We start from the raw sequence: 22,504 nt of genomic DNA on the forward strand, positions 1-22,504 counted from the left end.
AGGACCCAATCAAATATAAAGAAACTTTTTGTTTCTCCAAAATAGACATTGAGGATATCCATGGGAATGTTACCCTTTGCCATGGTAGCAGAGCAGTTGAGAGCAGTCTCCAGCTTCATTTCTCCTCCTCTATTTCTAAAGTTTTCTTGATTTACTAAGTCTCAGTATAAATCTCTATGACTTGGTCTTAGATAGGAGGGGTTTACACAGAAAAGGGAGTATAGAAGAATGATGAGCAGAAAAGATAAATAGAAAAGGGTGCAAATACTTTCCCTAGTGTCCGAAAGTATTAGCTGTTGTTATATATGTGTGTTGTTTGCATATTGAGACTCACAATAAATTAAGGAATTCGGTCACCTTAAATCAGGAATTAGGGCTGTAAACCATTGAGATGGGTAAGTATAGAGGCTTGCATAGTTAACTAATGTGTCTTTTCACTGTTGGAGTGGTGAGGTTATAGTTCCTACCAAGAGAAAATATCTTGAAAGGTGATGACTAGCCCAGCATTATGTTGGCCCTGGCTACTGTAAGAGCTACAAAATATTCCTGAGAAAAAGTGAGATTAGAATACTAGTGGCAGAATCATAAGCAGTACCCACAGAAAAGTGGAACTTTCATACCCTAATGGGGGACAAAAACTTGACCAGAGATGAACCACACACATTCCAAAGAGAGAGCAAGGTTATGCCCATCTGGAAACATTGGCTAATGAGTGAGAGACAGAACAAGGAAAATGAGGGGGTTGGTGTGGGAGGTAACAGAAGACCAAAGGACCAAAAGAGTGTCAGGGACCAAGAAATATTGAGTCATATAGTTAAAATTAGGTGTAGCAAACAAGGCCTGTGCCCTTCACTGATACTAAGAGTTATATGGACTGAGGACATCCGAGAAGATGGTTGAACTTTGTAGTGCCTTTTTATTTGCATTGGAAAAAGTGCTATTCTTCCATTACAGAAAAATTTTCTAATGCAAGTGAATATAAACCCAGTTTAAGTCTAATATCATCAAAGACATGTATCTGTTTCCTTCTGGATTGTCAGTGTTGCCAGTGCATGTGCCTGGCATATAGTAGCCATTTAATAAATATTATTTATTTATTGACGAGGAACCCCTCAAGTTAGTTCTTCTATACGTATATCTTCAAGAAATGCTGCAAATGGACAGTTAGCTGGACCCAGATTTGAATAGGAGGAAGAGAATAGATTAAGATGGATTGTATTTGGAAAATCTGAACAGTTCTTTTAATGACCCCAAGCTGCTCACTAACATAAAATCCATTCCTTTAACAATATTCTTCCATTGATGGTCTAATATTTCCCACTACATCAAGAATTCTTAATCTTTGTGTGAATGTGTTGTGGACCCCTTTGGGACTCTGGTAAAGCCTATAGACTCCTTCTAAGGGTAATAATGGAATAATAATGGAATAATAAGGGTAATAATGGAATAATGGAATTATTTTAGAAACCAAATGCCTTAAAATATACTTATCAAGTATGTGGACCTAGGTTAAAAATACTTATGATACATTTTTATGCCTACTCTGTATTTCAGGCAAATGGGCCTATCACTACTCCCAGAATATGACTCAGGGCTTTACTGCATGTGAATATTTGCTAATGATGTTCCCTTAATCAGAAAAAAACCTTCTCCCATCTTTATTTATCAAAGCCCTCCTAAATCTTTCAGACCTAGGTTTCATGCCTCTTTTTTTATGCAGAACTCCCTAAGGAATTCCTGTCCCTCATTAAAATCACATAATTATTAAGTTGGCACATACATCAGTTACCAACTATTTCAAGTCATACCTTTTAAACAAATAATTCCCTTTACTCTATTTCCTACAACTGTTCTTTAAGCCTTCTCTCAAAGACCTTCAATGCGATGGAAAGCATTTTTTTCTTTTAGTGAGGCAATCGGGGTTAAGTGACTTGCCCAAGTTCACACAGCTAGTATGTGTCAAGTGTTTGGTCTGAGGCCAGATTTGAACTCAGGTCCTCCTGACTTCAGGGCCGGTGCTCTATCCACTGCACCACCTAGCTGCCCCTGGAAAGCATTTTCTTAAGGCAATCCATTCCACTTTGGGCTAGCTCTAATTTTGGGGAAGATTTTCCTTAGAGCAAGCCTGTATCTGTGCCCATGCAACTTTTACTCTTTGCTCCCAGTTCTGACCTCCATGGCCATTCAATGTAGCAGAGAAGGAATTGGCCTTCTTCATTCTTTAGCTGACAAGCTCTGTGACCTTAGACAACTCACTAACATCCAAGATCTTTTACTTCTGCATCTGTAACATGCAGAAAATAATAGTTCCCTACCTACTTCATATGGTAATAGTGAGAAAAACACAATGAAAACCACAAACCATTTTATAAATGCTAGTTGTTAGTGCTAGATATATACTATACATCATTTCCAAAGAAGTCTTAGTGGAATTTTAAGCTATTAAAACTTAAATGAAAGCTAAATATATAGTACACATGTGTATACATCCCCCGTGTGTGTGGTGTGTTTGTGTTTCTTATAACACTTAGGAAATGATTTCCATAAATATTTATAGAATGAATTAATAAAATGGTCATCAAAGGAGGATACTATCCAGCTAAGAGAGAGATGGAAAGGCAGCTAGAGTGGTAGATAGAGGAAGTAAAGTTGAAAGAGTTCTTGATTTACAGGTCAAGCTCCCAAATTAAAATCTTGGCTTTGCTAGTCACTACCTATGTATCCTTGGAAAAGTTACTTCAACTCTCTAGACATCCATTTTCTGCTCTGTAAAATGAAAAGTTAGACTAAATGTTTTATAAGGCCTCCTCCAACTCTGAATCTATGATTCTATGGGTCCACAGGTCCCAGGGGATAAACAGAATAGCTACAACAGACTAGCTCTTGTCTAAGACATGTGCTCTTTCCTCCCTTGAAGGAATACTCTCCAGGTCATTTCTGTACAGTTGAGTATTCTATATGCATTCCCAGGGGTGGGGGGGATTGCATTGTATATTATTATCCAGTAGGTTTTTTCCTATAATCCCTTCTTGTGAGTTTGACTGTGACAAGGTAAATCATGTAAACATGCCAGGGCTGGCAGGCATTCACCTGACATCTGGGTGGTTCTAATTTATTGAACTGTGTCTTCTTCAGCAGCCCCTTCTGGGAGCCACACTATAAATCAAATGTGCCCCGCCAGGGACTTCTGCCAACAGCATTTGTTCGGCATTGTTATCAACACTTGTCTTATGGGAGAATAAAGATAATGCTTCCCAGAGCTTTGGGATGCTATAATTTAACAGAATATAAAAATTACTGTTGACTGTAGCCCACCATTCATTCTCCACATGCCTAGAGAAAAATGGACAGAAGAGCTAGGGCCAATGTATCACATTTATGTTCCAGAGATCTTGTCAAACACATTTGGGAACTTAATAAATAATTTTTAGATACTAATTGAAGTTCATTTAAATCGTTACTTATAGGGAATTAACTTTTGGTCAGCTTAATAATAATAATCTGGCATAGTATTCAGGTCTGTATCTACAATGGTATTGAGACATACAAAGACCCGAGATAAAAGCTCCCCCCATCCCTAATTATTTACATTAAAAAATATACTCCATAATGACTCTAGGACTCCAGAGGAGCAAATTTCATCTATTCAGCTATATTGTCTTTTCAATAGCTTCTCACCAATAATACAATCAATAGAGACTTATGTTAGGATACTACATGGATATTGACTCTAGGCATATGTGTACATTCTCTACTTGTATCCATCTATGGTGCTTCATTGTGGTGTATGGAAGAACTTATATTTCCAAAGGCAATATCAAGGGACCTCGAACTCTGGCAGGTCCTACAGAGCTGGTAATACTTCAAATACAGAGCAGATAATGCTCTTTGTTCTTGACAAAAAGCAGACTAACAAAATGTGGAGAGAGGTTTATCAACATAAGATTGTCCACAGCCAATAGTGCTGGCATAGAGTAGTGGATGGAACACCAGAATTGAAGTCAGAAAACCTGAGGTTCAAACCCTGCCTTATAAACTTACCAATTTTCTAATCTGGGCCACATCACTTAAACTCTTTCTCTTATTCTGGCATCTATAAAATGATAGGGTTTGACTTGATGGCCTTTAATGTCTTTTCCAGCTCTAAATAATTGACCTTATCTCATTAACTCATGATGGTGACCTACTATGGCAGAGAGGTTGTGATCTGAATAGGTAGAGAATCTCTATAAAAATGAAATCACAGATCCTTGAATTGTTGAAATATTACATATATATTTCTATAAACATACTGATCTATTGTACAAATTATGTGTAAAAAGCAGGAGAAGAGAGTGTGTGTCATAAATAAATAGCTCATATTTATGTAGTACTTCATTATAAAGCCCTCTCCAATGTTTTCTGCCATATATTTAAGATATGATTGCTATAATATATTAAGGACTGACTAGTTAGGGAGATGTGGGAGATGGGGAGTAAGTACAGGGTAGAAGAGGTTTTAAGAGTGGTGATAAAACTGTAAAGTGAAATGTTACCATAGATGATCTCTAAGGTTCCTTCTAATTCTAAATCCTATTCTATAATCTTGTTACCGGGAACCTGATCATGATAGGGGTTTTCAGGGTGATCAATTAGTTGAAAATTTAAGGGATAAGGAGGTTACAAGTGATGGAAAATAACTGTTTGGAATTTCATGAACTTAATGACTTTTCTCATCGGGAGAGAGAAGATTGGGGAGGAATGATAATCCATTGAATTGGTAATAAAAAATCTTGCTAGTATCTTTCCACATCAGATGACATTTGAATAAGGACTGAAAGTCTAAGGTCTTCAATGATGTTAGACACATACTGACAAATCCTAAATTGTAACTGTGGTAGTGAATGGCATTATTACAGTTTGAGTAAATATGGAGAACATGAGATCGCTGGTGCAAGTCCTAGAAAACTCATTGAACCCAGAAAGATGTGATATGACACCTCCAAAATAGATGCTAGAGAGATGGTCAGAAGCAGAGTAGGAGAAAAAGGTGTCTTGGAAATCAAAATATTTAAATTGTACCTTAAATGTGCAAATCCTCATCAAATATCTATGCCACAATTGTCATTTTCTATTATGCTTCTGCATTGTATTTTAGATAATTATAGACAACTTAAACTCTGTATAATGGAATGAACACAAGATCTGCATTCAGAGCTGGATTCTAATCTCAATTCTGCAATTTACTACTGATTTGAAGTGAACAAATTATGTAACCTTTTGGATACTCATTTTCCCCAACTATAAAATTGGGCTTCTCCAAAGACAGCCCTTCATTCACTATGCCATACTGTCCCTTTTTATTGATATATTATATTAAATTGTACTATCATCACACCCTATTATACTTATTACATGCATATCAACATAGTATAATATGTATATTATATATACATATATATCACATTATTATTACTAATAATGATAAGTTCAGCATGTGACCATTTTGATGAACAAAACAATAGGTTTAGAGTGGACTTCCAGATCTTATTTTTCCCAACTGGTTTTTTTTTTTATAAGAACCCAGTTACTAAAAGATCTCTGACAAAGGTCTGTGTCCCTTACTGTGAAAAACTTCAAAGAGATTAGGAAAACTACCTTGGAAATCAGTTTTGCAATTAAAGTTCTTCAAAGACAAGGTGTTCTTCATAATACTCCTGAATTATGTTGCCAATTAAACTAATTTAGATAGTTGGTATTTAATTAATCACAGCATATACTGTTCTTGAATACACCAAGGAGGAAAATTCAATAAAAGTTCACATTCAGCACTAATTCTATTCATAGGCAGAACTGGCATCAATCTACTGCTGTGATCCATGGATAGTCTGCCAGATTCATAATAATTCTGCCTGTTAGCTGTTGTGAACCATTCCATTGCTGCTAGGCTACTATGTCTCTCCCTCAGGATTATAGGAGTATTCCAAGGTGTTGAGGGATGTCTCCTTTAGTGCCATTAGTTCAAGCCCCCATGAGTTATGTTTCTCAACTATTAGTCATCAGTGAGTAAGTAGCAGCCCAGTACCATTTAACCAATTAACATCAGTTAGCTTTTAGAGAATATTTACTTCAAAGTGTTATAATTAAAAAAATATGCAAAGATTACCCACCATACCTCAAAGGCACCTTCTCCACTATTTCACTTCAGTTTCTGGAAGTAATGAGTTCACTCTTAGTGCAGTTTTTTTTTTATATAGAATATTGGTCCCATTACTTTGACTTCTAAATGAGGCTTCACTGGCATATGATCTTTCATCTAAGCTATGACTTGAATGAGTCCTAAAGTTGAATCCATTTTCCTCGTATAATTAGCACTAGAATGATTGTGAAACCTGGCCTAAACTTGGTCTCCTGAAGGGTCTTTCTGTGGACATTTCAAAGCACAAAAATGTTGGAGCCTTCTAAATAATGTCCTTCACTTAAAATGGTAGTGAATAAATGGAAAATCAAAATAATTAAAGCTCATTCTCATGAGGTCACATGCCTTCAGATGGTAAAATGGCCCAAGGTCTCTTTCCCTACAGGGGAGAATTCAAGAGAGAGCAGCTGATGATGAAAAACCTGAAAAATGGCTGGAACTGTCATCAATTAGTCTTTTATTAATGCTTCTGCAGCCAATAAATGTCTCCAATTTTATCACATGATTAGAACATGTTAGAGAATGTCTACATATGTTCCATAGTCTCTTAAAGGCACTTCAATTATATATCATCATGTCTGGAAGCAAGCTTTCTATTCTTTCCATGAGAGGAGACCCCATCAGAGGCCACTTAGGCACGTGTCAGTCCCTGTTATGGCTTCAATTGAGATGTATATATTTCCTTCTTTTTTTTTTTAAATTTTAGACTTAAGCACTAAAACTCAAATGCACAATAAAGAAAAGAAAAAAATCATAAACTTAAATATTGAAACTTTAATTACAAAGTAAGAAAAAAAGCATGTAATGTGCACAGCCGTACATGAGAGGATTCAAAATGTATAGCAAAAATTTCCATTTCAAGAAAGCCTATATAATAAATAATACAAGTTGTGTTGAGAGCTATCTATCTTTGCTTCCTTACAAGTTTTCTTTTGTTTTCTGTTGTACACTTTCTACATATGTAGACATGTACTTTCCCTAACAAATTCTACTCCTCATTTTTCTTTTTATGTTTGTGTGTATCTCTTATTTCCTATCCTTCCTGACTCCTCTACTTTACTTCCACCCATTACCTTGCCCTCCTATTACTTAATTGACTCCCCAAGGATCCCTCTTTTATCCTCCCATTCCCTTCTATATGCCCCTTTAATTTATTCCCTCCTCCTCCCCTTTAGAGATAATTCTATTATCCTCTCCCCACTCCCTATACCCTCAATGTTTTATTTCTTTCTGAATTTAGAACTTTTATAGGCTTCTAGATGTGTATGTATTATTCCCTCTTGAACCCATTCCTGATGAAAGTAGGTTTTCAGAACTAACAACCCTCCTCCCCCATTTAATTCTTCTGTGTTGGTTCTTCCTTTCCCATCTCATTTGTAGGTGTTTTTAGCTGTTCCTAAATGGTTTTACTTTTAAAAGTCATATCATACTGAGGTCTACCCCAATCTTTCTTACAAACTACTCAATTACTAATAACAATCTTAGACATACATTTTACATTCGCATAAGTAAAACATTAATAACAGCTCTATTCATGGTGGCAAAGAATTGGAAATTGAGGGGATGATGATATTTGTGGAATGGCTGAACAAGTTGTGATGTATGAAAGTAATTAAATGCTATTGTGCTATAAGAAATGATGAGCACCTTTTCTTTTCTGGCTCTTGGGGAGTTGATCACTAACTGCTGAGGGTCTGAAGTTTGGAAGCATTTTCAGTGGCCCTTCGACGGGTGCCCAGCCATCAACATGCCACAGAACGAATATATATAGAGTTACAACAAAAACGATATGGCTACCACTTGTATTACCATGAGAAAAAGAGAAAGAAGGAAAGTTGAGAGGCTCATGAACGTTCAAAGAAAGCAAAGAAAATGATTGGTCTGAGGGCCAAACTCTACCATAAACAGCATCATGCTGAGAAGATTCAGATGAAAAAGACTCTCAAGATGCATGAAAAGAGAAATACCAAGTGAAAGAATGATGAAAAACTCCCTAGGGAGCAGTGCCTGCATATCTGCTGGACAGAGAGCGACAATCCTGAGCCAAAGTGCTTTCCAACATGATTAAACATAAATGAAAAAAGAAAGCTGGTAAGTGGGAAGTGCCCTTGCCAAAAGTTCATGCCCAGGGAGAAACAGAAGTGTTAATGGTTATTCAAATAGGAAAGAGAAAGAAGAAGGCTTGGAAGAGAATGGTTACTAAAGTCTGATTTGTTGGGGATCAGTGAAATATGAAAGATTTATTAGGCTAGTGGGTTTATGTTTTAAGAAGACTCATGTAACTCATCCTGAACTTAAAAACACTTTTTGCCTACCCATACTTGGTGTGAAGAAGAATCCCTCCTCCTCACTATATACAACTTTGGGTGCTATTACCAAAGGGACTGTCATTGAAGTGAACGTGAGTGAGCTGGGCCTTGTGACACAAGGAGGCAAAGTTATCTGGGGAAAACATGCACAGGTTACCACCAATCCAGAAAATGATGGATGCATAAATGCAGTCTTGCTTGTTTGATTGACTTATTGAATGAAGTCCTACATTTTTGACAATTATTAAAGGTTCTACAATATATCAAGAAAACCACAACAGTTACTACATTGAACAGTCACAAAACAAAACCAAAACACAATTCTACATATTGGTTGTTTTGATTTGAGATTAAGTTGGAAAAGAGATGAAACACTCTTCTATTCTTTTGAGACTTTTTCCCATTTTGGAGTGGCAATAAAAAAAGCTTGGAGTTACTCTGAAAAAAAAAAAGAAATGATGAGCGGATGGATTTCAGGCAAACCTGGAAAGAATCTTATGAACTGATGCTGAGTGAAGTGAATAGAACCAGAATACATTGGACACAGTAACAGCAATATTGTATGATGACCAACTATGCTAGACTTAGCTCTTCTCAGCAATACAATGATTTCAGACAATTCCAAAAGACTCATGATGGAAAATGCTATGTATATCCAGAGAAAGAACTATGGAGTCTGAATGTAGATTGAACACTATTTTCACTTTTTTTTGTTTTTTTAATTTCTCATGATTTTCCTCTTCTGTTCTTTTTTTTTTCTTTTGTTCCTTCTTTCACAACGTGAATAATGTAGAAATACATTTAATATGATTGTATACATATAACCTATATCAGATTGCTTGCTATCTTCAGATGGGGGAAGGAGAGAGAGGGAGGGAGAAAAAATTTGGAACTCAAAATTGTATAAAAGTTAATATTTTCATGCAATTGGAAAAAATAAAATACTATTATATGGGAGAAAAAGAAAGGATTCAAAGGGATGGATCTTTGGGAGGGGAAGGAAGAGGGATACAGGGGATATCATAGCAATGCAAGAAATGGAAAATATCACTAAAATTATTTTTTACAAAAAGGATTCAAATAAAAGTTGCTCACTGAAGGAAAAGAAAGTGATATGCAAATGAAAACTACGACTCTAAGTGGGGAAAAAAAGCATACCTTTTATAAAGTTGAAACTTCCATGCCTATTCCAATGTCATTAAGTCAATTCTTCTGGTATTCTTAGAAACATTAAATTTCAAATTCATGGTTTTTACCATATCTATTGTTCAAACAGATGTGACATGTATATTATTAACCTTTTGAGGTAATCCAAGTACTTGGACACAAGTTGAATTTAATATGTATTCAATCAATTATCTTTCTGGCCAAGAAATGAAAATGTATATCTTGTATCTCCTCCAACTCCCAGGAACCCCCCCCCCCCACCAAACTCCCTTTTGACCTTCTAAGTTTTTGTGGATAGCTATTCCTTTGTAGTTCAGTAGCTTAATCAGCGTGGTCTCAGAATTCAGTTAGCTTCCTAGTAATTGGAATTTTCACATCATTGTTTTTCTTGTTAAATGTGCTAGCACTAAATGCTTTGTTCATTTTTAAAATATGGAAGAGAAAAATAATCTCTCTTATTACACTCACTATGATTTTTTATTTATAACATTTAATTGAAGTTAATGAATTTTCAAGACACTTTTATGAAAGTGTAATGAATGGAAACAAGGGAATTGAATATAAGATACTTAGAATGAGGTATTTAGATAAACTGAGGATGGACAAATTTTAGAGATGAAAAAATAGTCTTCTTTCTTCATATACCTACTTGTGGGTTGAGAAGTGTGGAAATTGCCACAGCTGCCAGTGATTCAGTCCCCTGAGGCCAGCTCTGAGTTTCCTGGGGCACAGTCTTTGCTGGTGTGTTTTGTGCTGGATTGTGCCTCTCTCTCAGACTGGTGCAACACGCCTTTCCTGTTGACCTGCCAGGTTGTCTTGAGCTGGAAAAGTGTTTCCCTCTGTGTGACTCTGAGCAAGTCACTTAACCCTATTTGCCTCAGTTTTCTCATCTGTTAAATGAGCTGGAGAAGGAAAATGGTAAACAACTGCAGTATCTTTGACAAGAAAACCCCAAAGGGGGCCATGAATAGTCAACTGAACAATTACTGATGAGGTTTTTATTATGATAATAAGGTGATAAATTAACTGTAAAATTTTGGTATCTAATAACCCCTATACAAACTTATACGTAGTGATTTACTAGCTTTGAAGAGCTATTTAAATGTCAGTTACTATTAAAGAACAGGCTAGATAACTTACTACTCCACACCATCTCTCAACATGATGTAACAGAAAGAACATTGTCCTGGGATTTAGTGGAACCAGTGGCTAGAGAAGGAATCCATGAATATTATAATATAAAGCAGCAATCATGGGGGCAGAGCCAAGATGGCAGAATAAAAGTAGGGACTTGCTTGAGCTCTCACCCAACCCCCTCCAAATACCTGTAAAAATGATTCTAAACAAATTCTAGAGCAGCAGAACCCACACAATGACAGAGATCTTGTACAGCTAGGCCATCTTTCCTTGCATTTCTTTTCATTAATTCCCTTGATATTCTGGACATTTTGTTCTTCTAGATAAATTTTGTTATTTTTTTTCTAGCTCCATAAAATATTTTTGGTAATTTGGTATGGCACTGAATAAATCATTTAGGTTGAATTGTCATTTTTATTATATTAACTTGGTCTACTCATGAATAACTGATGTTTTTCCAATTATTTAGATCTGACTTTATTTGGGTGAAAAGAGTTTTGCATTTGTGTTCACATAGTTCCTGTTTTGTTTCATTTTTTGGCAAGTAGATTCCCAAATACTCTGTAATGTCTACAGTAACTTTAAAAGTAATTTCTCTTTCTATCTCTTGTTGTTGGACTTTGTTAATAATTTATAGAAATGCCAATGATTTATATGGGTTTATTGTATATCCTGCAACTCTGCTAAAGTTGTTTATTATTTCAAGTAGTTTTTTACTTGATTCTCTAAGTATAGCATCATATCATCTGCAAGGAGTTATAGCTTTGTTTTTTCTTTGGTTATTCTAATTCCTTCAGTTTCTTTTTCTTCTCTTATTGCTTACATTAACATTTCTAGTACCGTGTTGAATAACAGTGGTGATAATGGACATCCTTATTTCATCCCTAATCTTATTTGAAATGCTTCTAGCTTGTCCCCATTACATATAATGCTTTCTGAAGGTTTTAGGTAGATGCTATTTATTATTTTACGGAAGACTCCATTTATACCTATGCTCTCTAGTGTTTTTAATAGGAATGGGTGTTGTATTTTGTCAAAAGCTTTTTCGGCATCTATTGAGATGATCATGTGGTTTCTATTAGTTTTGTTGTTGATATGGCCAATTATGCTGATGGTTTTCCTAATATTGAACCAGCCCTGCATTCCTGGTATAAAACCTACCTGATAATAGTGTATTGTCCTTGAAATAAGTTGCTGTAATCTCTTTGATAATGTTTTATTTAAAATTTTTGTATCTATATTCATCAGGGAAATGGGTCAATAATTTTTTTCTCTGTTTTACTCTTCCTGATTTAGGTATCAGCACCATATTTGTACCATAAAAAGAATTTGTTAGGACTTCTTCTTCTTCTATTTTCCCAAATAGTTTATATAGTAATAATAGTTTATATATATAATCATTGTTTTGATTTCCTTTTCATTAGTGGTGTATTCACCCTTTTCATTTTTGAAACTGATAATTTGGTTTTCTTCTTTTTTCAATCAAATTAACCAAAAATTTATTGATTTTATTGTTTTTTTTCATAAAACTAGCTATTTATTAGTTCAATAGTTTTTGTAATTTCAGTTATATTAATCTCTCCTTTGATTTTCAGAATTTCAAATTTCATATTTAATTGGGGATTTTTAATTGGTTCTTTTTTTAGCTTTTTTAATTGCATGACCAATTCATTGATCTCTTCTTTCTATATTTTATTCATGTAAGTATTGAGAGATACAAAACTTCCCCTAAGAACTGCTTTTGCTGCATCCCATAAGTTTTGATATGTTGTTTCATTATTGTCATTCTCTTGAATGAAGTTATTGATTGTTTCTATGATTTGTTGTTTGACCTACTAATTCTTTAGATTTAGATTATTTAGTTTCCAGTTAATTTTAATCTATTTTTCCATGGCCCTTTATTACACATAATTTTATTGTATCATGATCTCAAAATGATTCATTTAATATTTCTGCCATTCTGCTTTGGATTGCAAGGTTTTTATGACCTAGTTTGTGGCCAGTTTTTGTGTAGGTGCCATATACTTTTGAGAAAAAGATATATTCCTTTCTATGCCCATTCAGTTTTCTCCAGATGTCAATCATATCTAACTTTTCTAAAATTCTGTTCATCTCCCTAACTTGTTTCTTGCTTATTTTGTGGTTAGATTTATCTAATTCTGAGAAGGGAAGGTGGAGGTCCCCCACTAGTATAGTTTTGCTTTCTATTTTTTCCTGTAACTCCCTGAACTTCTCTTCTAAGAATTAGGATGCTATAGCACTTGGTGTATCTATGTTTAGTAATATTACTTCATTGTCTATGGTGTCTTTTAGCAAGATGTAGTTTCCTTTCTTATCTCTTTTAATTAGATCTATTTTTGCTTTTACTTTGTCTGAGATCAGGATTGCTATCCCTGCTTTTTTTTTATTTCAGCTGAAGCATAATATTCTACTCCAACCTTTTACTTTTACTTTGTGTTTATCCCTTTGCTTCAAACATGTTTCTTGTAAAAACATGTTGTAGGATTATGGTTCTTAATCTTCTCTGCTATCCATTCCTGTTTTATGGGAGAGTTCATCCCATTCACATTCACAGTTATGATTACTATCTGTGTCTTTCTCTGCATCCTATCCCTCCACCCCCATTTATGCTTTTCTCTCTCCTTTCTCCCTTTCCCAATTCACTAGAGTTCTGCTTTTGACCACTGCCTCCCTTCTATTAGACCCCTCCCTTTTCTTCTCCTTTACCCTTACTACTTCTTCCTTTTCCTCTATTCACCCCCTCCCTTTTCTTTTCTATTTTCCCTCCTACTTCTTATAGAGTAAGTTAGATTTCTATACCTAACTGATTATGTTATTCCCTCTTTGAACCAAATCTGGTGAGAGTAAAGTTCAAACAATGCTCATCTCCCTCTGTTCATTCCCTCTATTGTAATAAGTTTTTGTACCTTTTCATTCTAGCCTTGTCTGCATCCTCCTTTCCTCTTCTCCCAGCACAATCACTTTTCACCAGACTTTTTTTTTTATCATCACATCAAAGTAAACTTATACTCATACCCTCTGTCTATGTATACCCCTTTTAGTCACAAGTGTCATCTTCCCTTATAGGGATATAAACAGTTTGCCCTTATTAATAACATGTTGTTGTTTTTTTTCTTTAATGCTTACCTTTTTGTGTGCCTCTTGAGTCTTGTATGTCAAGATCAAATTTTCTGTTGAGCTCTGGTTTTTTCATCAGGAAGGTTATCAAATCCCCTATTTCATTGAATGTCCAACTCCTCCCCTAAAAAAATTATGCTCAATTTTACTGGGTAGTTGATCCTTGGTTGTAATTCAAACTCCTTTGCCTTATGGAATATCGTATTCCACACCCTACAATCTTTTAATGTAGAAGCTGCAAGATCCTGTGTAATCCTGACTGTGGTTCCATGATATTTAAATTGTTTCTTTCTGGTGGCTTGCAGTATTTTCTTTTAATTTTTTATTAATTTATTTTGCTTTGTCAACAATCACTTCCATAAGCTTTTGAGCTTTAAATTTTTCTCCCCCTCCCTCTCCACCTCCCTTTCCAAGAAGGTGCACAATCTGATATAGACTATACATATACATTCTTATTAAACATATGTTCACATTAGTGATATTGTAAGTAAGAATTAGAACCAGTAGGAAGAACCACCAGAAAGAGGAAACAAAACACAACAAAAGAAAAAAAATAGCAAATAGTATGCTTTGATCTGCATTCAAATTCCATACTTCTTTCTTCTTTGTGGACAGCATTTTCCATCATGAGGCCTTTGGAGATGTCTTAGATCCTTGTATTGCTGAGAAGGGTTAAGTTATCTTTCCATGGCCCTTTATTACATATAATTTTTATTGAATCATGATCTGAAAAGGGTGCATTTAATATTTTTGCCTTTCTGCCTGCAGTATTTTCTCTTTGACCTGGTCGTTTTGGAATTTGACTACAATATTCCCTGATGCTTTCAATTTGGGATCTCTTTCAGGAGGTGATTAGAGAATTCTTTTGATAACTATTTTACCCTCGGGTTCTAGGTTCTCAGGGCAGTTTTCCTTGATAATTTCCTGAAAGATGCTATCCAGGCTCTTTTTTAAAAAATTATTTTTATTTTTAGGCAGCTGGGGTTAGGTGACTTACCAAGGGTCACACAGCTAGTAAGTGTTAAGTGTTTGGTCTGAGGCCAGATTTGAACTCAGGTCCTCCTGACTCCAGGGCCTGTGCTCTATCCACTGTACCACCTAGCTGCCTCCAGGCTTTTTTTTTAAATCCTGGTTTTCAGGTACACCAATAATTTTTAAATTGTTTCTCCTGGATCTATTTTCCAGGACAGTTGTTTTAACCAATGGATATTTTATGTCTTCTTTTATTTTTTCAGCCTTTTGTTTCTATTTGACTGATTTTTGATCTTGTGTGGAGTTACTAGCTTCTGCTTCCCCAATTCTAATTTTTACAACTTGTTTTATTCTATTGGATTTTGTACCTCCTTTTCTAATTGACCAATTCTACTTTTTAAGGAGCTGTTTTCTTCAATGTACGTTTTTTCCCCCTTTTGGCCAATTCTACTTTTTAGGGACTTGTTTTCTCCAGTGCACTTATTTTTCCATTTGGCCAATTGTATTTTTAAAGGACTTGTTTTCTACCATCAATTTTTGTCCTTTCTTTTCCTAGCTATTTACTGTCTCTTGCATACCTCTCATTTCTTTTCCCAATTTTTCTTCTACCTTTCTTATTTGACTTTTAAAATCATTCCTGAGCTCTTCCAAGATGTCTCTTTTGGGCTTGAGAACAGTTCACATTTTCCTTTGAGGTTTTGGATGTGAGTATATTGACAATGTTGTCCTCTTCTGAATTTGTGCCTTGATCTTCCCTGTCCCCATAATAAGAATCTGTGGTCATTATCCATTTCTGCTTTTTGCTCATGGTGTTTTCCTATTTAAAAAGAAAGTTGAGCTCTCCTGCTGGAGTTCAGGGGACACTGACCCAAGCTTCCTGTACTGAGACGGTGAGACCTGGTCACTGACTTTGTGTGCTGGGCCTCAGGTACTGACAGTTGCAGGCTGTAGGGTTCTGGCAGCTTACTTGTTGCTGGGCTAGGGTCAGAAACACTAGAGCTCTTGGGATAGGAGTGGTGAGTCTGGCCCCTGGGGGATGCCTGCTCACCTGGGCCTTGCACTCAAATGTTTAGCTCCTGCTCACCTGAGCCTTGCATTTGAATGTTTGGCTACTGAAGAATGTCTGTCAGCCTGGAGCTTTGCCTCTTAAAGTTGTGCTTCCAAGACTTGTGCTAAGGCACTGGGAGATTTGACTGCTAGAGAACAGTTGTACACAGTGGTTTTCTGAGCTGGTGTCTACTGGTTTCCTTGCCTGTACTGAGGCACTCAGGGGTCCTGGTATTGTCTCTTGCCTGCTCCATCACCCTGGTATGTTGAAGTGGGCCTTGCTACTGCCTTTCTGGGCTGCCTCATGTCCTGTACTACTCCCCCTCCCCCAGAGTGAGAGGTGTCTTTCCCATTAATTTCTCCAAACTTCCTAGGCTACAAGACTGCTGCACCTTGTCCTGCTGCTGGCTCAGCTATTTCAGGGTTTTTTCTGGAGCTATATTTTCTGGGTTTCTAGTGGTCATTAAGGGATGGTGAGAGTGACTTACTTTTTACTCCACCATCTTGGCTCCCAAAAGCAGAAGCAACTCTTTCACTTTTGGCCTTGTATCACCATTGCATAGCATGATGCCTAATGCTAGAGTGGGTGCTTAATAAAACAATACATAATCACTAACAGTTTAGGCCACTTGTCCAGGAACACACAGCCAATGTGTATCTGAGGTGACGCTTGAACACTGATCTTCCTAACTATGAACTCTATCTGCTATGCTTTTCCTGCATCATATTTATTGATGTGCTACGTTTGCCAGACACTGCATATATGTGTCACATGGAAATTTCCAAAGACAGGATATAAAATATTTGAAAATAATTGCAAAAATTAGGAAAGTTTTTTTTTTATTGATCAAAGTACTCCTGTATTATTACCCTTTAGCTAAAACTTCTCAAATAGCAATTATCATAATGCAAGATATAATATAAATAAAATTGAGAAAAATTAAGTATAATACTCTGGAAGGTCACTAACAATGAAACCTTGGTCAAGTGTTGTGATCTATCTGATATTCTGTCTCTTCATCAAGAAAAATGAGGAAAGTGTATCAGGGAATCTTTATGTCCCTTTCCTATCATTGTGATAAAGCTTGAACTTGTTGACAATCAAGACTCAGTTTAAAACATCAAGATCTGAAATAAAGTTCTGACTTCTTTTACACCAAATAGTTACATCAAAATATGTTATAAGTAGAGGCAGCTAAGTGGCTTAGCAGAGTTCTTGGACTGAAGTCAGGAAGACATGAGTTCAAATCTGATCTCAGATACTTACTAGCTGTGTGACACTGGACAAGACACTTAACTTCTGCTTGCCTTACTTCACTGGAGAAGAAAATTCTAGCATCTTTGCCAGGAAAGCCCCATGGACAATATTGACATGCTATACATAATCCATGGAACTGTGAAGGGTCAGACATGTCTGAATGACTGAACAACAAAATTATAAGTAAGGTGCACTTCCCATTATTCCCAGTGCATCTCATAGGTTTAGAATAATATGGTGGTTTTCAGGAGGTATTTTCAAATTCAGTTTGATGATAAGCCAGGTACTCTGGCAACAAGCCCTCTTGTGATTTCAGCTTAGTATCCTGAGACCCCTTTGATAATAGAATAGTAACGCTCTATTAAAAGGCAAAGAGAGCAAAAGAAAAACAGATTGAATGAGTTAAATAGACTACCTTTTATAATACTCAATATAAGCTGTTTTGTTCACATTTCACTCTGGGAGCAGAAATAATATAATAATAATGGCCTCTCACTATTTTATGAGATGATAATCTGATTCTCTAGTAGATAAGCTATAAGCAGAGACTGAGTAGAACTAACAGAATGGGTCATTGCCACAGTCATCTTCTAAATATTATTCTTTTAATCTATACTTTTTGCTACTTTAGAATAAATAATATTGAATTCTGGTTTCCCTTGGGCAATTAGAATATTTCTTGGCATCTTGCAGCCATATTTCATTCAAATTAAAGTATAGACAAATGGTACTTAGCCTAGAAACTTACTTGAATAAACCAGTAAACAAGTATTTAAAAAGGAATTTCATACTGAAACCAAAACTTGGGTTTTCTGACTTACCTCTGAAATATCTATAGTGTCACATGTAGCAGAGGGAAGAGAGATAGAAGATCGATCTCTCTCTCTCTCTCTCTCTCTCTGTCTCTCTCAGTGTGTGTGTGTATGTGTGTGTATGCAAATGTCTATTCTACAGTGGAATTTTTCAAGTCAGATCTTGTGTCATTGTCACTGTATAGCCTAGAACTTAGTCTGATTTCTTTTGATGTTCTTAAGAATAAACTTGAGGCAGAGCCAAGATGGCAGAGTAAAAGTAATAACCTGCTTGAGCTCTCCCCCAGACCCCTCCAAATACCATTTAAAAATGGCTCTAAACAAATTCTAGAACAGCAGAACCCACAAAAAGACAGTGAAATAAATTTCCAGCCCAAGACAACCTGGACAATGGCTTGTAAAGGTCTCTTGCACCAGGCTGACACAGGAGCACAATTTGACATGTGCCACACAAATGAAGATGGGGCCTCAGCAAACAAGAAGCAGTCCTTAGGGGACTGAATCAAGGGGAGCTGTGGTGGTTTCCAGACTTCTCACCCCATAAACACTAAAGACAACTTATAATATCAGTAGGAAAGGTCTGACCATGGTGAGAGAGGAACTCAGTTTGGCTCCAGTCCCAGCACAGCCACTGGGGTGTTGGCTGCTTCCAGAGCTCTCAGCACACAGACTGAGGTGGAATCAAATGACTGATCAGAGAGGGATTGCAGGGATCTCTTTGCTGGTGCTGAGGAAGGATTTTCTTGTTTTCCCCATGCTTGGATCTGGGTTGCAGTTCTGAGTGGCAATCCTGGGGCAAGAAGGAGCACTGGCGTAGTGGAGCTCATATTGGCAGTGGACATGGAATCCTCCTCACAGTTCCATGGCAGAAAAGAGCACTTGTGGTCACTCATAGACCAGAACACAGGCCAGGAAAAGAGTAAACACCTTGTAAGAACTGAAAACTTACAGGTCCCTAGAAGTATCAGCTGCACAAAATGACCAAAGCTTGGGACAGTACATTCTTCACACTGGAAGCAGATCCCTACCTTAACAAAGAGTTTTAAACTCAAGTAATTGGCTGGGAACATGAGCAAACAGCATAAAAAAAGTCAGGCCATAGAATTTTACTTTGGTGACAAAACATACAACCAGAAGAAAACAAAGTCAAAGCTCCTACATCCAAAGCCTCCAAGAAAAATATGAATCAATCCTATGCCATGAAAGAGCTCAAAAAGGGTTTTGAGAAGCAAGTAAGAGAAGTAGAGGAAAAACTGGGAAGACAAATGAGAATGATGCAAGAAAATCATGAAAAACAAGTCAACAGCTTGCTAAAGGAGACCCCAAAAAATACTGAAGAAAATAACACCTTAAAAAATAGCCTAACCCAAATGGTAAAAGAGGTCCAAAAAGCCAATGAGAAGAATGCTTTCAAAAGCAGAATTGGCCAAATGGAAAAGGAAGTCCAAAAGCTCACTGAAGAAAATACTTCCTTAAAAATTAGAATGGAGCAAATGGAAGCTAATGACTTCATAAGAAATCAAGAAATAATAAAATAAAACCAAAAGAATGAAAAGAAAAATAGAAGACAATGTGAAATATCTCATTGGAAAAACAACCGACCTGGAAAATAGATCCAGGAGAGATCATTTAATAATTATTGGACTACCTGAAAGCATGATCAAAACATCATCTTTCAAGAAATTATCAAGGAAAATTGCCCTGATATTCCAGAACCAGGGGGTAAAATAGAAATTGAAAGAATCCACAAATCACCTCCTAAAAGAGATCCCCAAAGGAAAACCCCTAGGAATATTATGGCCAAATTCCAGAGTTCCCAGATCAAGGAGAAAATATTGTAAGCAGCCAGAAATAAACAATTCATGTATTATGGAAACACAATCAGAATTACAAAAGATTTAGCACCTTCTATATTAAGGGACCAGAGGGCTTGGAATATGATATTCTGGAGCTTAAAAAAAGATAGGATTACAACCAAGAATCACCTACCCAGAAAAACTGAGTATAATCCTTCAGGGGAAAAATGGACATTCAGTGAAATAGAGGACTTTCAAACATTTTTGATGAAAAGACCAGAGCTGAATAGAAAATTTGACTTTCAGATACAAGACTCAAAAGAAATGTGAAGAGTTAAACAGGAAAGAGAAATCATAAGGGACTTATTAAAGTTGAACTGTTTACATTCCTACATGAAAAGATAATATTCATAACTCATGAGACCTTTGTCAGTATTGGGGTATTTGGAGGGAAAACAAATATCTATCTATCTAGATAGATAGATAAGAAGGCACAGGATGAGTTGAAGATGAAGGGGTCATATCTGGAGAATAAAACTAAGAAGTGAGAGAGGATTATAGTGGGAGAAGGAGAAAGGGAGAGGTAGAATGGGGTAAATTATCTCACAAAAAACAGACAAGAAAAGGCTTTTACAGTGGAGGGGAAGTGGGGAAGGTGAGAGGAAATGAGTGAATCTTATTCTCATCAGATTTGGCTTAAGGAGGGAATAGCATACACATTCAATTGGCTATGGAAATCTATCTTATCCTACAGGAAAGTGTGGGAGAAGTAGATAAGAGAGCGGTGGGATGATAGAAGGGAGAGCAGATTGGGGAAGGGTGTAATCAGAAGCAAACATTTCTAAGGAGGGACAGAGTCAGAAGAGAGAAGAGAATAAATGGGGGCAGGATAGGATGAAGGGAAATATACTTAGTTTTTCACAACATGACTACTGTGAAAGTGTTTTTCATGACTACACATGTATAACCTGTATTGAGTTGCTTGCTTTCTCAATGAATGAGGGTGGAGAGGGAGGAAGGGAGAAAATTTGGAATGCAAAGTTTTAAAAACAAATATTAAAAATTGTTTTCACATGCAACTGGAAAATAAGATATACAGGCAATGTGGTATTTCCTACCCTACAGGAAAATAGAAGGGGAAGGGGATAAGAGAAGGGGAGGTAATACAAGGGAGGATAGATTAGGGGAAGGGGTATTTAGAATGCACACAATCTTGCTGTGAGGGGAAGGGCAATATAGGGAGAAAATTTGGAACTCAAAATCTTGTGGAAGTGAATGTTGAAAACTAAAAATAAATTAAAAATGTTTAATTTTTAAAAATTACAAATAAAAAAGAAGAAAATGTATCAAAAAAGAATACACTATAACATTCATTAGCAGATGAGTGAAATGCATACCACATTTTTGTGATTGGCAAGACTTATGTGTAGCTAACAATCATAGAATACTTACAAATGAAAAATAAAAATTAGTGCTTAACCACCATGACACATGAGAGCAGCTGTTTTCTTCACCATTAAGAATTCTTCAGTTCACCATAATTTTAAAGGTTTAGAACTTAAAAAGGGTCTTAGACCAAATATAGTCCAACTGCCTTATTTTACAGATAAAGAAACTGGGATACAGACATGTTGTGACTTGCCCTAACATATATCCTGACCAGAGAGACCCAACATGATAGTGGGTTACTGGAGAGCCCCAGAGTTTTCCTCACAAAGAATGGTGTGCTCAACCAAGGCAGGGGCTCAAAGATTGGAGCAGGGACAATGGCAAAGGACTCACCAGATGAGGTGGGGTTGGACCCTGGAGAAATAAATCTCCAGTTTTGCTTAGTCCATTCCCATTGGTACTGGAGTGTCCAATGGCCCAGTTCCATGCCCAGTCCCACTTCTGACACCAATTAAAGCCAACTGGATGGAACTGGACTCTAATCTGTGGGTGGCCAGAGCTGCACAAAGCAGGCTACAAACAAGAGTCAGGAATCAAAGAGAACTTTAATTTCAAAGTGTGGGAAATGGGATACAAGCAAAGATGCATGTGCCTGAGTTCTGTCCTTTGTAGGGGGGGAGTGACCTGTTTTAATGCAGGCAGATCTCAATACTTATACCTATGGTTATGCAGTGAGCTGTAGCCCTGACAATGAGGGGTAACAGCAACAATGAGACAAGTTTGATTCATAGCAGAGCTTCATCACCAGAACATTATAGCAAGTGCTTGTCTGAGAACAGACAACACCTGGTGCTGGTCAAAGTAACACAGTGATAATTTTAAAACACAGAAAACTTCATTGGACCCCCATAAAATTTTAAAAGATCCTCATATTGGGTATAGGATTTAGGTAAGGATAGAAATAGCAAATGGTATATAACTGAAATTCTCTGAAGTTTCAAAATTGGAGAACCAAATTCAAATGCTATAACTGACAGAATTATCTAGGAACCTCTAGTTTTGGAACCAGAGAAGCAGAGCCCCTTTTAGAGCTGTCTGAGAAAAAAGCATATCGTCCCAGAAAAGATATCTCGGGACCAGATGACTACATGAGATATCTCAGACTCAGAATGTGCTGATTAAATGGATATTGAGAATGAGTTACTAGGATACATGGAGACTTGATGTTAGTTAACATTTGTGATAATTATTGTATTGATTTGCATGGTTTATGTTTATGTTTTCTTGGTTGAGTTGGTTCT

The 22,504-nt window shown here is 36.4% G+C and overlaps 1 pseudogene; it reads left to right on the forward strand.

Annotated features, from left to right (window-relative positions):
* The first annotated feature begins 7,925 nt into the window (after positions 1–7,925).
* Positions 7,926–8,787, forward strand: LOC114034936 (annotated as a pseudogene).
* Positions 8,788–22,504: the final 13,717 nt, after the last annotated feature.

The sequence above is a fragment of the Vombatus ursinus genome, unplaced genomic scaffold (genome assembly GCF_900497805.2).
Source record: "Vombatus ursinus unplaced genomic scaffold, bare-nosed wombat genome assembly UNPS02009132.1, whole genome shotgun sequence".
In the NCBI taxonomy this organism is placed as follows: domain Eukaryota; kingdom Metazoa; phylum Chordata; class Mammalia; order Diprotodontia; family Vombatidae; genus Vombatus; species Vombatus ursinus.